This window comes from Arachis hypogaea, chromosome 16 (genome assembly GCF_003086295.3).
Source record: "Arachis hypogaea cultivar Tifrunner chromosome 16, arahy.Tifrunner.gnm2.J5K5, whole genome shotgun sequence".
In the NCBI taxonomy this organism is placed as follows: Eukaryota; Viridiplantae; Streptophyta; class Magnoliopsida; order Fabales; family Fabaceae; genus Arachis; species Arachis hypogaea.
The window spans coordinates 135,175,146-135,190,742 of NC_092051.1; the positions used below are offsets into that span (position 1 = coordinate 135,175,146).

Here is a 15,597-nt window from a genome sequence, read left to right on the forward strand (position 1 = left end):
AATTAGACATGAGTAAGGCATACGACAGGGTAGAGTGGAGTTTTTTATGGAGGATTATGCAACAGCTTGGATTTTGTGATCGGTGGATTAATTGGCTCAAAGAGTGTGTGTTTACTGTTTCATATTCTGTTACTGTGGATGGTCAACCTAGAGATTTCTTTCAACCTACTAGAGGGCTCAGAAAAAGAGACTCTCTTTTCCTATACCTATTTATTCTTTGTGCGGAGGGGTTATCCCATCTGCTCCACAGAGGAGAGCAGAATAATGGGCTAACTGGCCTTAAATTAAACAGTAACTGCCCTATCATTAGCCATTTATTCTTTGCTGATGAGTCTATCATATTCAGTAAAACTAATCCTCAGTCATGCCAGAGTATTATGCAGATATTGTAGTTATATGGACTTATTATTGGTCAAGAGACTAACCTAAGCAAATCGGCTGTGTTCTTCAGCCGAAATACACCACAGCATAACAGAGACGAGCTTGTGAATATTCTTCAGGTCCCCAATGTTGGTGCTCAAGACAAATATCAGGGGATGCCGACCACTGTCCAGAAATAAAAAAAATCAACATTCAAATTTGTCAAGGAAAAGGTTAGCAAAAAACTGCAGCAATGGAAGAGAACTTTGCTATCAGTTAGTGGTCGAAAAGTTTTAATTAAATTAATTGGCTCGGCAATCCAATTTATACATTTGGGTGTTTCAAGCTTCCTGAGACTTTTGTGAACGAGATTCAGAGTTTATTGACACTCTTTTGGTGGGGACAAAAGCAGGGGAAAAGAAAGATGCAATGGATAAAGTGGGACACTTTATGTCGACCAAAAGGATACCGGGGATTGGGGTTTAAGGACCTCAAGGATTTTAACTTGGCTATGCTTGGCAAACAAGGATGGCGTTTAATCACCAGATCTCAATCAATGGTTACAAAGGTGTTTAAGAGTAAGTATTTCAGATACAATTCCTTCCTAAAAGCTGACACAGGGCACAATCCATCATGGGCTTGGAGGAGTTTACTAGAAGGTCAAAAAATTCTAGAAAAAGGTGTTATATGGCAAGTTGGAAGACAGTCTATGCTCAGAATTTGAGAGGATCGTTGGGTTGAAAATCAGGGGCTGCTATCACATATGCAAGACCAACAAATTAACCCCAATTTAATTTGGGTAGCTCAACTCATCACAGAATCTGAAAATTGGAACACTGAATTAATTAATAAGAATTTTCAGCCAGAAATTACACATGTCATCATGCAAACACAGATTCATTCAGGGGAAGACAAGATCAAATGGAATAAGGAGAAAAAAGAGACTTACACTGTAAAATCAGGATATGAGGTGTGGTTCCATTTCTTCCATGCCCCAATTGAAATGATGCCAGCACATTTTCGGGATAAGCGAATCTGGTCAGCACTCTGGAACCTCAAGTGGTGGCCAATGAAGATGAAGGTTCTGCTATGGAAAGCTTTGTACGGAGGCCTCCCTATTAGGAAAAAGTTAAATGCAAGTTCCAGTCATAATCAGCAGATGCCCACAGTGTAACCAACACGAAGAAACAGTCAACTACTGTTTACTTACCTGTATTCACTCAAGACAGGTTTGGAACCTAGCTCAAATCCTAGCAGCTGACTTAGAAGAAGAAGATAACAATAATCTAGTTCGCAAATGGTGGAAGATGATACTTGACAGAACAAACGGCGATAGCCACCGAAGAAAATAAAGAAGCTTGGTAGCGTGCTTGATCTGGAACATATGAACTAGCCGCAACAAATGGATTTTTGAAGGCAAGGTATTGACACCAGAAGAGATTTAAAAGGTAGCTGAATATTTAATTGATGAATTCTTGCAAAAAGTTTTTGGACCCTAATTTTTCGCTTAGTTCTCACTCTTTTCTATTTGAGTTTCAATTGTAATTGGGAAGCCATCCTTTTTTTGCCTGTGCTTGTCCGATTTTAGACATTTGTATTTCTTTCCTTTATTTGAATGAAATGCATCTATTGTCTAAAAAAAAAAAAAAAAAAAAAAAAAAAAAAAAAAAAAAAAAAACTTAATCAATTTGAAGCTAGATTAACTCCTATGTGAAATTTCAGCTCCTTCCCTCTATAATCTCCATACATCCAAGAGACTCCTTATTTGTTGCTTCAGCTTTTCCTTATCAATCTTGTCCTTCCTGAAAATTATGCCATTTCTCACGCTCCATACAGACCATATGACAGCTAAGAAAATAGTACCCAATTTTGACATCTTCATACCCATTCAAAGCTCAAGCAATCTTTGAAAGATCGCAACCACACCCACATCAGATTCCAACAATCGATTATCTTTTTCCACACCTTCCATACTTGGTGACATGAGAAAAATAAGTAACAAATAGTTTCAGACTCTAGTTCAAATATCACACATTTATCCATGTCTTGCCGGATTATTATAGCACATCTATTTAGCTTCTCCTGTGTGTTCAGTTTTTCGAGGATTATAAACTATGTGAAGAGTTGTTCGTGAAGTAGTGAAAGGAAAAAAAAAAGTAAATATGTAAAAAATTCACACCAATAATAATTTCATAAATATTATGATAAAGTCAATCAATACAGATAAATTTAGTTGGTGCAAATTTTTCTTTTGCCTATGTGAAATGCAAGCAGCATAGATATATATTAAAAAGCAACTGAGTGGGAATTTTTAAAAATAAATAAAAGTTGTTCTTTGAAGTTATTATAAGAAAAAGAAAACCAACATAATCGAAACACAATGATTTCAAGTGTGTGTACAATTACTCAATTAGTAAGTGTGGCAAGTGTAATTAGAGAGAAGCAAAAAATTAAGTTCCTATCAAATCTACTTTCTCATTTCTCCAGCTCCCAATCATCGGCAAGATTTTAGAGAGGAAGAAGAATCAAACGATGACACCACATCCAACTCAAAACCTTAAGGTAATAAATTAATGGGTCTCTCATCTTATAAATTCCTCACTCTTCCTTATTTTCTTTGATGTGAAACTAACTTTATGCACTCGTCACACTTGCAACATTAACACTAAATTCCTCTGCTTCTCATGTTCCCTTTTCTACTTTTAGAACGCTGCAAAAGTTTTCCTTGTCCTCTATTATATATAGTAGTGTGTTAATATAGTTATTAACATCCATAAACCACAATTCAAATAGGTATGAAATTCATTTAATTTTTTGAAGTTTAGTCGCACTCGAGATCAAGTAGAAAAGAGATGTCTAAAAAGATCACACTTTGACAACATCAATTAAAATTGAGAGTCAAATAAACTAGGCATTTTAATTTCTTGTCCTTTTTCTTCTGGGTATGTAGTTGCATGCATGTCGCACCTTCACATTATTAATTAAGTGGTAGAATGAGTTCAAGAGTAAAACTCGTAGGTTTTTGCTTTGATTATGATTGACCTCAAACCTCCAATAGGGGATAAAATCATTAATGCTACGCCAAGCACAATGCAAATCTGTCAACAATGGAGCAAGATCAATCTTGGCTTAAAACAAAACAAATCAAGTAGAATAAAAATTAAAACAAAACATATGTAGCATACCCAATTAGTAAACCATGACAAGCTGAATCTTTTAGGTTTGTAGATTGCAAGCCACATGATACAAGGGAGCTGAAATTTGAAGGGGAAAAAATATACAAATAAGTGAAAGAATTGCATTGTCCATCAAGTTGAATACGTAAATTATTATAATTTTTTAAAAATTAAATTTAGTCAATGTGTTTCCATTATATCTCAAAAAAACTTAATTTATATGCTAAGCTTACAAAGTACGTTGTTGGAGCAAAAGCAAACCCTCCGAAGAATGCTAATAGGCCATCAAAAAATGGTATGGTAATAGCAACGAACATTGTGAATGCTAAAACACAAGAGAATCATGTGTTAGATTCACAGAAAAGGAAAATACATTGGGACTTATCAAGAAATAAGTATTTTTGTTAATTGTTATGTTTGTTAAATGTTAGAAGAGTTTACTTACCCACATAAACATTGCGTACTATGAAACGAAGCATTGTACTAGGTTGAAAATTGAATTTCTTCACCATTAAAGTTTCAATCATGTCAAATACTGGCATTGCATACACCTGCAACAAATTATGATGAAAAAAATAGTTATCTTTTGGAAGTAAAGGTTTTCAAAAAAGTTTCGCAGAATTCAAATTAAAAGAGACCATATCCAAAAGGTGCAATGTAAGAAAATTAACGCAAAATCAATAATTACTAGTAATATTTCATTTAATATTATTCAATTATTTTAACAATAATTACATAATACAAAATAAAGTAAACAATAATTAAAAAATGCAAAATAACATAATTCGAGAATTAATTTGACCTGATAGCTTCCGATGACATGGATAATAACAAACATGTTGGCCATTGCAATAAGCCAGTTTGGTTTCTTTAGAGAGGAGAAAATGTCGTCCTCAACAGAATTTCCGAAGATCCAATAGCCGATGAGAGCGACCGGAAAGTAGCAGAAAGCAACAACAATGTATGCAACAACGACTCCTTTCCACATTGGAGCCTTTGATGGCTTCTCGGGCGTTGATGGAATAGTTGCTTGGATTTCCATCACCACATTGTGTCCAGCATAGGCAAATGCCACATCGCCAAGGGCACTTAAGAAATTAAATGTTGTTCCTGCTTTACTCTTAGATTTGTACCCATATTGCACATCTTCTATTACACCATTATGGATAGAAGCACCCCATGCAATGGTAGAGTAACTACATCATAGATAATCTAATAGTTATGTTTTTTGATATTTTTAAAACTGTAATATACGTTAAAAATAAAGAGTTATGATTACATATCAAATCAATTTTAAATTGATCTAAGATGGTGAAATTTAACATTGGATTAATAAAATTAAGAATGAAGTTATTGTTTTTGTTCTCAAAATTTGGACCAAATTTAAAAGTTGTTTCTAACGTGTAATGTTTTAAAATTATTATAATATTATTTTACCATCAATTTTGTTAATAATTCTATAATAGAAATGCACACGTAGAAGTTATTTAATCCACTCCGGCAAGCTGATCTCATATTAATGTTAGTAAAAATAACTAGAAAATTAAATAAATAAAAAATGACACTAGCAATACAAAATCCTAATTACATTGTGTTTCTTCATATGCTACTGTTTTTTTTTTTTTTTATTTAATTTTTTATTTTTCACTAATGATGATATAAAATTAGTTTTTCAAGTGGATTATAATGTCTACATGTGCATCTTTGTTATGGAATGGTTAACAGAATAATATGGTAACAATTTTAAAACATTAAAGAGTTAAATAAAACGTTTAAAATGCTAGAAATAATTTTAAAATTTGGCCCAAACGTTAAGGACAGAAGCGATATTTTATTCTAAAATTAATTTCTCATATATATTTATTCAAAGGAATAATATTAAAAAATTTAACTTTTAGAATGTTAAGAGAAGAAGAGATATAAATTAGAAATTGGGGTTATACCTGACGGACATGATTGCTGCTGCTAGTGAAACTAGAGTAATTGAATTGAAGGTAGGGAGATGAGACAGTACAAAGTGAACTGAGGCAAATATCATAATGAAAAAGGTCAATTTGATATGTTTGCAACTTGATGAACACACAGCTTTGTGGAAGTTTTGCAATGATTTTCCTCCATGTGACACCAATTTCAACCACAAGTTGTTGAGGCACCACAATATAAAGCCCAAGCTTTTCACCAAATGCATATTGACCCAATTCATGGTATCTATCAAAACGTCTACCTGGAACCATTTCATGCATCTCAACCATTTGCCATAGCGTAAACAAAGTGATGATCCATGACAAGATTAGCACAGTCACACCGGGTCCCCTAAATAAAATTGTTATTAAAATAATATCTCAAGTTGTTTCTGAAATTTTGTTGTTCGGGATAAATTAGTTTATAATAAAAAATGATCAATTATTTTACCATATTTAGAATGTTAAACAAATTGCCTGTAACAAAATATATAAAAGACAAATTAAGATATTATTTTTAAAAATTTTAGACAATTTAATCCTTCCATCAAACTTTTTTTTTAAAATAAAATATATATTAATTTAAAAAAAAAAACACAAAAGGCTAATAATTTTTTTAGAGATCAATTTATCTATATTTTGAAAACATCGATCATACACTAATCTCTCAGTTTTCTTTTTTGGTTAAAAATTAATCTGTTTGAAGCAAAATTATTAAAGACTAATTTAAGATACTACTATGTTATTATAAATGAAGCATATGAAATATTCAAAGAAAAGTACTTTTTTTTTTAATTTTTTATGCATGGTATACTCCAGTTCGGTAGGTTAAGGACTAATCCGTCACGGATCTGAGCTCCATTTAAGAATTTGCCACTGACTAATAAATTGCTACATGCACAAGGCGAGATTCGAACCCTAGCCACTTATTTAACCGAACTAGAGTGAGCTAATAACCACTAAACCAATCCAAATTAGTTCAAAGAAAAGTACTTTAATATCCTAAGTTTCTTTTTTGCAATAATATATAGTTCAAAATGCTAATCCCACTTAATTTTAATGTGTTATCATCATAATCTATTCAATCCAATATAATTAGATCACTTGACAGAAAAATATTTTTGCAATCAAATTTTACAGTTTATATATTTACTCCTGAACATAAAGATAGAGGTATATATTATGACAAATTCGACATTTTTTAAGAATCGAGATTTTAAAAAATTTATATAGAAGACATCTCTAATCACTTGTTAAATTAGTTTTAAGGGTGTGTACTATCATTTTGCATTTATTTTTGGAATTAAATTTAAAATATTTATAATGATTTAACATTCATTCATTTCCTTTGGGGGAAGGGAGGTGTTTTAAAACCTACCATCCAAGCTTTGACATGGCATATGGTAAGCTAAGTACACCAGCACCAACCATGGCTGTGACATTGTGAAAAGCTGAATACCACCATTTTGCATTTCTTGAAGAAGTGATTGGAAGCCAATCGTCAAGTATCTTTTGCTTGTCTAGTTTTTCTTCGATCTATTTGGGGAAAAACAAATAAAATGATCTTTGAATTCAAGTTATTATATATAGAAATCATACGAAAACATATATACTAGAAACTTTACCCAAAAAAGAAAATAAATAAAAAATAAAACGAGCACTAATTACTATATGTTATTTCAAAAATATTATTTATATACTAAAAGCAACCACTAAAATTAGTCACACATTATATATTTATATATAAATATATGTATTATTTAATTTATTTTTAATGTGTATTTCATATTAGTGGTAGATTTTGATATACACGTAACTTTACTCATGTCATTTAAACTGTAGATTAGTTAAAATGAATAAAATCATATAAAATAAAGGAAAAAGTTTTAAAATAAAATAAAAAATATTTATTTTTTAAAAGAAAGCACTAACATCATATACCAAATTATGTTTTTTTTTTAATTGTTTTTTAAGAAGGAGAGAGGGTGGAACTAAATCAAAAAGACCTCATCTGATTATGTGTAAATTGAAGAAAACTTCGCTGATTTTATACCAAAATCAAACTTAACTCATCTGATTATAGCATGATTTTTCTTATACTTTTTTTTATTTTATTTAAATGTTAAATTTTAATTGAAAATTTTAGCCAATGACATTAATATGGGAAAGTGCCATTAACTTGCTTTGGATATTTGTAGTAATTTTTTTTTATTTATTTCACATTTTATTAATCTATAACATACAAAATAAAAATTTTCAAACTTTTTAAACAATTCTCTTCAGTTGGAAGATATTAAAAATAGTGGTTGAGACCAGGACAACTAAATATGATAGAGCCATATTTCGATCTCTTGTAATAAATTGACACGAATGGTGTTTGAGATATTTTTTAGTTATCATAATTCATAACAAAGACAAAAACAAAAATGAGAAATAAGAGTAGAAATTGAGATAAAGGGAGATTTAGTAGGATGAATTATGCACCAAATGAGATCGATGATATGGAAGGGAGGGGGTTTTAGTAAGATTTTATAGTTATTTAAAAAATTTTAGTAATTTTTTTTTCTGTTGTAAACTTAGTAGATTTTTTTAAAAGCTATTTAAGGATATATATATATATATATATATATATATACAGGAACTTTAACCTATTTAAAACTTTTTATTATTACAAATAATTAATACATATTTACCTCATTCGAGGAAAAGGAAAAAAAATTGGAATTAATTCTTCCAATTAGCATTCAGGTAAGAGGTAACTTATTACGTCCTCCCTCCCTTACACTTTTTTTATTGTTGGCCTAATTTTGTTTATTAGTTAATAGTTTTTTACCATTGATCTATTCACAATTTTGCATAAGAAATCATTAAAAAACATTAAGAAAAATAGAAGAGGGAAATAGACAACTAATTAATCATATTACTCCCTAAGAATAATTAACTGAATAATATGTTCAAAATTTAACAGAAACCGAAATCAAGTAAGAATGAATAATCCATATAGAGAGAGAGAGAGAGAGAGAGAGAGAGAGAGAGAGAGAGAGAGAGAGAGAGAGAGAGAGAGAGAGAGAGAGAGAGAGAGAGAGAGAGAGAGAGAGTTACGTTGGTGTTACGGGAATTGAAGCTGTAATAAGTTGGTGGCTGAGTCGCCATAGATAATCCAAAGTGCTAATAACTGCAGTGGTGTAAGAATTGAAGAAAGATATTGCAATTACAACACCTAATAAAGAATGGCATCGAAACATAAAATACTTATTATTGGTTGTCCCCCAAATTCTAAAACTGAATTATCTGTAATTTAAAGCCTTTGTTTTTTGTCAGCAGTGGAATTTAAATAAAAATGAAGAAAGGGTCAGAGAGAGCGAGGATGGTTATTGGTTATAGACTTATAGTGAGGCATTGACTTTTCAGCAATAAGTTTGTAACCTCAAGTAGTTTTTGAATGCTTATTATTTATTAGTTTTAGAAAGGGTTAGCGTCAAGGTGAGACATACTAGAACTAGCAAGAGACAATTCTTCGGGAAAAGAAGCATAAGTTATTAATTTATGATGATGCTGGAGTACTTAATGTGACTGCAATGGTTGGAAAAAAAAAAATAGTTTGACCTCCAATTATTATTACTTGTTTAAAACAATAAAAATCTTAAGAAGCCAATTAAATAAAATACTTAAGAGATGACAAATTGACATTTTTTTTTCAGTTTCGCTATATATTTATTTTTTTTTTAAATTAAATCCAATCAAATTAGCCCAAACTCAATAAAATTCATTTACACAATACGCGCGTAGAATCGTACTGTTCTTTTTCTTTGTTTTTTTTTTTTATGCATCTCCTTCTCTTTCTTCTATTGGTGTTGTTGTTGTTATGTTTTATTTTTATTTTTCTTCTCCTTCTCTTTCTCATCTAAGCAGTTATTTATTTTTTTTTGTTTGATTTTTTTTATTTTATTTCTTTTAAGAGAATAAAATTAAACAAAAAAATTTATGAAAAGATAAAATAAGAAAAAAAATATGAAAAAAATGATAAAAAAAAAGAACAAGAAAAAATAGCAGAAAATGTGGAGGAGGAGAAGAAAAAGTTTTGAATTATGTAAAATTTATCAAAACAAAAAATACCCAAACTTCTTAACAATAACACATAAATTTCTAAATTTTGAAACTAAAATTTTGCTACAAAATACAAAAATATTTTTTTATTGCTATATTTTTTTCTTCTTTTTATTTTTTGTGTGCTCTTATTTCTTCTTTTGGAAGTATTGTTGTTTCTCATATTAGACTTAAATGAATATATATGTATTATATTGCAATCTTATTTAGTTGAATGAATGTAGGTTCTTTCTCTTTTTACTAATTTTTCAACATTATGTATTTTTTCTTTTTCTTTGTTTGATTTTTTCTTGTTTTTGTTCTTATTAAAAGACTAAAATAAGAAGAATCATGAGAAGGTAAAACAAAAAGGAGAAGATGAACAAAAAAAAAAAGAAGGAAATGATGATAATGAAAAAGAAGAAAGATACCACAAGAAATTCGTCAAATACTGGTGGATTTACCAAAAAAATCCGCCAGTAATATGTTTACTGTTGAAATTACCATTGGAATAAATTCGACGGTATAAATTTTGTCGGTAATTATTTACCAGTAGATTTTTTCTTCCACTGTTAATTACCATTAAAAAATTTCTGTTGATTGTTTTTATCGTCGAATTTTTTTCTGATAAATCTGACGGTAATATATTATTAATTAATAATTAAATTAATAACTATTGGCGAATTTTAACAATAGTAAACTTAAATTTTAAATTTTTTAAAATTTGTTTAAAATTTAATATATAATTTTAACTATTTAAATTCAATCATTTCTCAACTAATTAATCAGAAAATACAACACTAATTAACTCAGAAAATAATTAATTCATATAATACTAAACACAAAAAGTCAATAATAAACTCAAAAAATAAATAAGTTAAGATTAATTCAGAAAATTAACAACAATCAACTAATTAACTCAGAAAATAATTAACTCAGATAATAAACTTAAAAATTAACAACAATGAGCAATAATTCAATAATAAACTCAAAAAATAAATAAGTTAAGATTAACTCAGACAATTGACAACAATTAAATAATTAATTCAAAAAATAATTAACTCAGATAATAAAAAACTTAGAAAATTAACATCAATAAGTCACAACAATCAATTAATTAATTCAAAAAATAATTAACTCAGATAATAGAAATTGTGAGGTCAATATTGTGAAACAAATGGTCAATTTCAAATTTTTATTTAAATTTTTTTCACATAATTATATAATAATTTACAAATAATAGAAATATATTATTTAAAATAAATAATAAAATATTCAAATAAATTAAAAGTCAAGTACATCAAATAAATACAATAAGACAATAAAACAAAACACTAATAACTAAAGATCTAAGTAGTCCTCCTCGTCGTCGTCGTTCTTGTGGCCCTGATGAGGCAGCGCAGAAGGCGGTGATGTCTGTGTGCCACCAGCCTGATCGCTACCACCAACAGGGGTACTACCACCAGCAGGGTTGATGCCAGTGGTGCGCATCTGAGCCTGGCACACCTCCATCTGCCGAAGCTGCTCCAGCTGCTTCCGCCACTCCAGCTTGAGGTCATCATTGTCATCCGTTACGCATGTGAGGATCTCCAGATATCTCTCCCGATAATCGTTCAGCTTCTGAGCCTGCTAGTGAAGGCTGCGGATGAGCTCCTGCACTGCAGCCTCAAAATCATGCCTTCCTAAGGCTCGACGACTCGACTAGTGGTACTCGCAGCCTTAAAATCATGCCTTCTTCGGGCTCGACTAGTGGTAGAGCCAGACAATGGTCTCAATGTGGAGGTGTGGAGGCTGCTGATGAAGAACGACCCCAGCTCGTATACGTGGTTATTGTACAGCGCTGAGGCAGTCTCGCACCAAATCACATCGAGATCGACAAATGAAGCAGCAGATCCATGGGCGGTGTCCTCCCCACTTTGCAGAGATTGCTGAGTCGCATCCTCTAATCTCTTCATGAAGGACTCATGTGTAACACATGTTATTGTGATTAGTACGACAGCTATATAGTTAATCTCTAATTTTATATCAAAAGATCAGATGTATGTTTACTCACATAATGATCCTAAGACCAATGATCAGCAAATCTCACTTTGTTCTCCTTTAACGTGTGGGTGTATTTGAACGTCTCTGCCAACGTCGCCTCGTGTTCCAACAACTTCGACTACATATGTTGTATTGAAACAACATGATTAGGAGCATAGTACTGATATCTAAAATAATATAACCAAGTTAATAACAAAATTAAAGACACTGCATACTTGCCTGACCTTAGTCTTCATGAAGGTCGCTAAGCCGCCGGTATACATTGACGACCTGGCTGATGCCCTATTAGCTCTGTTGTCAAAATGCCGATGCCTGAACCCCTCATCAGTCTCCCAATGAATTAATAGAGCCTTCTTTATTTCCAGTCAGAGCTAGGTCGTCAGTTGGTCCCGCCCCTCACAACATCCTCCAGCATCTACTCCAGCCGCCGACCCATTCGATGGTTGTAGATTTTCCTAATGAGTACATCGTGAGAGGTGTCCCATATAAAGTGTAGCTGCACAAAGAAACTTTAAACATCACCAAATGTCAACAATCGAACAATAGGCAGTAATCAAGAATCAACATCCATAAATCCACTAAATCCACTAAACTAGAATCAGCAATCAGACACTTTCAGCAATTCAATAATCAGAAAACATGAAACACTTTCAGTCATTCAAACCTACAACCCTAAATCCACTAAACTAGAATCAATAATCAGACACTTCCAAGAATTCAATAATCAGAAAACATGACACACTTTCAGTCATTCAAACCTACAACCCTAAGTCCACTAAACTAGAATCAATAACCAGACACTTTTAGCAATTCAATAATCAGAAAATATAAGACTTAAAGTGATACTTATCCCATACCGTCATTAGGTTAAATCGTCAATCGTATGATTGGAGGTGATGGAGGGGCATCAGCTGCCTCACTTCCGTCAGAGGACTCTGGGGCCACGGCTTCCGTCGCTGGAGGCAGCGTTGCCGTGGCTGCAGGTTGTTGAGCAGTTGGAGGCGGCGGCGTCGCCGTAGACAGAGGGACATAGTTGGGGTTAGGGACCATGATGAATGGCTGGTCCGATAAACCCACAACTTGTGACGTCATCAGGGTAGTCGGAGTAGAAGGAGAGGATCCAGAATTCTCAGGGGTACCAGAAGAAACCCTCCCTCTACTACGATCACGAGCACGTCCACGACTAGTAGACTAATCCGCAACACCTCTACCTGTCGTCATGTCTGCAAATAGCATACCAATTAATAGAAATTCAGAATAACAAATCCACAATAAATTATAATAATAATACCAATGTAATTCTTATAACTAATACCACAATATTAAGTTCAACATTTGATAATCCAAGCACTTTTCAAAGTTCAAATTCAACTCAATTAGTGCGCTTAAGATGATTTCAAAATATTTGTGAGTTAAAAATAAAAAAACAAACAACAAGAAGCTCAATAATCACTTAGTCCAATCAAGAATTGATGTAATGTGATGGATTATGCAAAAGAAGAGTTTTAGAGTATGTGATGTTGTGATTGAAATTCAATTTTCAAATAACCCAATCATACATGGCAATTGTACATCACACATATACTCAAAATTCAATTAATAAGAAATATCATCTCGAGCAATCCATCGTATCAAACTAAACTTGGTAAATTAGAAAAATTCACATTCACATCAATGCATAATAACACTAATCATGTACAAGCCAGCATTGAACCAAATTTTCATCTAGAACTTTTTGAGGTATATTATCAAATACTTGGCGTGCCAAAGTATCAAACAAGCAAAAATCAATACCAAAAATCAATATACAATTCCAATTCCAAATCAACAAGCACACCAGCAACAGTTAACGCAAAACAAGCAACAATCAAGCAGAATCCAGCAATTCCAATAGCCATATCTCTGGGGAATCAGTCATAACACGGCGAATCAATATAATTAGACAATCCAACCACTTTTAGCAATCTTAGAACCAAGTAAATTACACCTAACCTATCTTAACAACCTAAAATCCACTAGAAACAGAAAATTAAATCTAACTAAATTAACTAAAACCAAATTAATAAACCAATACTAGCTAAACAAAATTTGAAAAATAGAATTTAATAAAAAACCTGTGATGTAGGGCAACAAATGAAACAAAGGAGAGGGAGCAGATGGGTTGCAATGGCGCTGAAGAATGGAAAACTCGTCGGGAGACTGGGATAAGGGTGAAGCTGGGCAGTGACAGCATGATGACGGTGGCTCTGTGGTGAGGTAGTTCCGAGAAGGGTGAAGATAAAGGTGAAATAGCAAGAAGAGAATAGGGAAAGTGGTGCTATGCTACAAGGAGAAAGAAGAAGAGGGAAGAAGAAGAAGAAGGGAGGCATCGGTGGTGGGTTGACGGCGACAGAAAAGGGGCTGTGATAGTGGTGGTATCGACGGTGGCAGATGGTGGTGATGGGGAGAGTGGAAGAAGTGAGAGAGAGAGAGAGAGAGAGAGAGGGGAGAGAGGGAGAGTGAAATTCGAATGAGGGGAAGAGGGTTTGCGCTTTTAATGTACGTTCCATATCCGACAGTAAAGCATTGCGGGTCACCAAAACACATCGTTTCACTAAGTTGGTTTATCGTCGGAAAATTTCAACGGTAAATCCGATGCTAAAAGACGTGCCAATATATTTTTGTTTCCCTCCAAATATTACCGACGAAGTTATCGTTGGAAACTTGAATCCACCGAAAATTATATAACCTTATGAATTTGACACCGTTCGGTACTCATCGTTTTTCTTATAGTGAGAAAGAAGAAAGAAGACAACATACCTAGAGGGAGGAAGGAAGCAGCTCCGACGACACAGGGAGCAGTGGCGACAACGGTGGCAGCAGTGGCGGGGCAGTAGTGGCAGGAGCGACAAAAACGGCAGCGATGGAGCAACCAACGTGACACAAATAGTTCACATAGTCTTTGAACGTTGTTGGTGGTTGCCGAAGCTGGTGGAGGGCTACTGGAGGTGGTTTGGAGAGAGAGAGAGAAAGAAAGAGAGAGAGAGAGGAAAAAAGGGTTCACGATTTGAATTTAGGGTAAGATTACCGTCGGATTTACCGGTAGATAAATTCAACGGTGACGCTTTGCGAATGACCAAAACGCAGTGTTGCACTAATTCGGATTACCGGTGGACAATCTGTCGATAAATTCGATGGTAATGATCGTGTATATTTTTCTTTTTTTTCCTCCAATTATTATCGGCGAATATACCGTCAAAATACCAAATCCAACGTTAATTTTTTATCCGACAAATTTATTGTCAAATTCGTCGATAAACCCGCCGCTAATGTTTGACGCTAAATCCGACGGTATTCAGTGTTTTTCTTGTAATAGGAAGAGATCGAAGAAATTCAAATGAGAAAAGAAAGAGGAGGAAGAGGAGGAGGAGGAGGAGAAGATGGGGGTTGTGGTGTAGTGGTGGTGACGACGATGATAACGAAAGAGAAAATGAGAAAAAAAAGAGAAAGCGGGAGAGAAAAAGAAGAAAAAGAAGTAGCAACATCAGCGGGAGAAGGAGGAGGAGAAGGTGGAGGAACACAAAAAAATGAGGAGGGACATGAAAGAGAAGGAGAAAAATAAGAAGAAAAAATGCGTGATGCAAAAAAAATTATAATAATTTAATTAGACTTAATTAAATATTTTACTTAATTGTAGAATTTTATTCTATTTTTATTGTGTATTTAAATTGTAAGAGTTATTACTATTATAATTCTCACCATATCTTTCTTTTTCATGTATTAATTAAATTCAGATTATGACAATTAAAGAAGGAAAGGTAATAGATGTTCTTTAGCAAGCACTGACTAGCAGAACTTAATGCCAAAACAGTGATATTTAAAAAGGATGAGTATATATTCAAATAGATTTTTAAAAAATTATACGTTAGATATTTTTGTTTTTAAAAATAAAAATTTATATTAAAATTTTTAAATTTTTATAAAAATAAGAT

General features: G+C 32.5%; 1 pseudogene; it reads right to left on the reverse strand.

Moving 5' to 3' along the window:
- Positions 1 to 3,144: 3,144 nt before the first annotated feature.
- On the reverse strand, positions 3,145 to 8,791 carry LOC112759164 (lysine histidine transporter 1-like; annotated as a pseudogene).
- Positions 8,792 to 15,597: the final 6,806 nt, after the last annotated feature.